This window comes from Dendrobates tinctorius, unplaced genomic scaffold (genome assembly GCF_039654945.1).
Source record: "Dendrobates tinctorius isolate UK_male_01 unplaced genomic scaffold, ASM3965494v1 ptg000462l, whole genome shotgun sequence".
Lineage (NCBI taxonomy): Eukaryota > Metazoa > Chordata > Amphibia > Anura > Dendrobatidae > Dendrobates > Dendrobates tinctorius.
Window position 1 is genome coordinate 210,001 of NW_027362124.1, and position 2,500 is coordinate 212,500.

The 2,500-nt window shown below is 37.5% G+C and overlaps 1 non-coding gene across 1 annotated transcript; it reads right to left on the reverse strand.

The window, feature by feature from the left end:
- Positions 1-174: 174 nt before the first annotated feature.
- On the reverse strand, positions 175-256 carry TRNAS-AGA (transfer RNA serine (anticodon AGA)). Its single transcript has one exon. It is a non-coding gene; the product is annotated as a tRNA-Ser (tRNA).
- Between the last annotated feature and the right edge of the window lie 2,244 nt (positions 257-2,500).

Here is a 2,500-nt window from a genome sequence, read left to right on the forward strand (position 1 = left end):
CAAGTCGCACATGTAATGTTGCTCCAGAATAGATTATCTAAAGAACAGTCAAAGATAAAGTCAGTTTGGTCCTAGAAACTCGCTCCATCACATATCACTGTCATGGGGAATAGACTAGTAAACATGCAAATTGAACAACAAAGGTAAAAGGTCAAAAAGTTATTGAAACATAGACGTAGTCGGCAGGATTTGAACCTGCGCGGTGAGACCCCAATGGCTTTCTAGTCCATCGCCTTAACCACTCGGCCACGACTACTCAGACGTCAAGTTGTTATGAGTTTCACACACGTTTTCTAATAGCTCCATGATCAAGCTCAGTGATCAACCCTCTGGAAGACATCTCAGAAAAAGAAAAGAAAATACAATGTCTCAGTAAAATGCAAAAATCTGATTTAAATTCATCATCCATGGGAACCATTCACAGTTTAAAGCTTTTCCCTCTTCATAATGTGGATTTGGAGTCAGTCAGCTCCAAAAACATCTTTAAAAATAATCCAAAAATGCTGAGAAGACTGAACATAATCATTTCCAAGTAAAAAAGACTTGATGTTCATTTGATCAGGCTTTGGAGCGTCTATTAACCATCTCAAGTTTCCAAAAATGTCCAGCGGTTAACTGAAATTACCATATCAATCTTCAGCTGTTTTTCACTTTGAACAGCTCCATACCTATAATACAAGTCAACGGTAAGGTTCGAAAGACCCTATAAAGGGTCCTGATTGACTTTTGTGTGCTACAAAAAAAGCCACAAAACACATTCAAAAGACGCCGAAAAGAATTTTTAGAAAAACACCATCAAAAATGTTTATAAGGCACTTTAGGAAATTCTGGAAAACACAAGAAAAGATGGCTTAGAGAAAAATCAAAAACACTTCCTGAAGCCATTTTTGCTTCAAATCCTTGTCAGATTCACCCACTTGGAAAGAGTGTTATGTGAATAATGAGATTGCTTGGTATGACATTGACAATGAGTGACATAAACAATTTTAATTTTTGCTAATCCTACTTGATTGACAGCTTTGACCATGGTATTCCATGAATCCTTGAACTCTTTTTTTGTCTTTTATTATGTGGATTTTAAATTGCTTGTTTCATCATAAACATTGGGCATCGTCGATCTGAGTGCAGATGGAAAAATCGAAATGTGTGCCCAGGTTCCACTGAGATTTGAACTCAGATCACAGGATTCAAAGTCCAGAGTGCTAACCATTACACAGTCATGGCTGCGGCTTGTTGTGCAGAATAAAGCATATGAAATCGTGAACGATGGCGAAAACAGGCTCCAAAGCTGCAGTGCAAATCTGCAATCATACACAATGGTAAATTGATATCTTATAACCTTTCATTCCACAAATTTACCAACATTTCCACGAGTATCACAGCTAGGACAGTTTGAAATGTTGATGAAAAGTGGCTAGTAAAAAGATTGCTGTATCTGTTACTTGGAAAAAGTGTGAAAAAAATAAATTGCAAAACTTATACTATTAGAAAACTGTTCATCCAGTAGTTGATAAAGATTAGCATTGCATGGTAAAAGGCTTCATCTGAGAGATAATTTAAGGTTTGTGCAAATCAAAGTGCATGTCCCAGTCCATTAGCCAGGACAGCGGTCTGTGGCTGCTGGACAAGATCAAGAGAAAAACCTCTTACCTGATGGCACCCACGGTGCTTCTTTTGATTAGCGGCAAGTCGCACATGTAATGTTGCTCCAGAATAGATTATCTAAAGAACAGTCAAAGATAAAGTCAGTTTGGTCCTAGAAACTCGCTCCATCACAGATCACTGTCATGGGGAATAGACTAGTAAACATGCAAATTGAACAACAAAGATAAAAGGTCAAAAAGTTATTGAAACATAGACGTAGTCGGCAGAATTTGAACCTGCGCGGGGAGACCCCAATGGATTTCAGACCACTCGGCCACGACTACTCAGACGTCAAGCTTTTATGAGTTTCACACATGTTTTCTAATAGCACCATGATCAAGCTCAGTGATCAACCCACTGGAAGACATCTCAGAAAATGAAAAGAAAATACAAGGTCTCAGTAAAATGCAAAATCTGATTTAAAGTCATCATCAATGGGAACCATTCACAGTTTAAAGCTTTTCCCTCTTCATAATGTGGATTTGGAGTCAGTCAGCTCCAAAAACATCCTTAAAAATAATCCAAAAATGCTGAGAAGACTGAACATAATCATTTCCAAGTAAAAAAGACTTGATGTTCATTTGATCAGGTTTTGGAGCGTCTATTAACCATCTCAAGTTTCCAAAAATGTCCAGCGGTTAACTGAAATTACCATATCAATCTTCAGCTGTTTTTCACTTTGAACAGCTCCATACCTATAATACAAGTCAAGGGTAAGGTTCGAAAGACCCTATAAAGGGTCCTGATTGACTTTTGTGTGCTACAAAAAAAGCCACAAAACACATTCAAATGACGCCGAAAAGAATTTTTAGAAAAACACCACCAAAAATGTTTATAAGGCACTTTAGGAAATTCT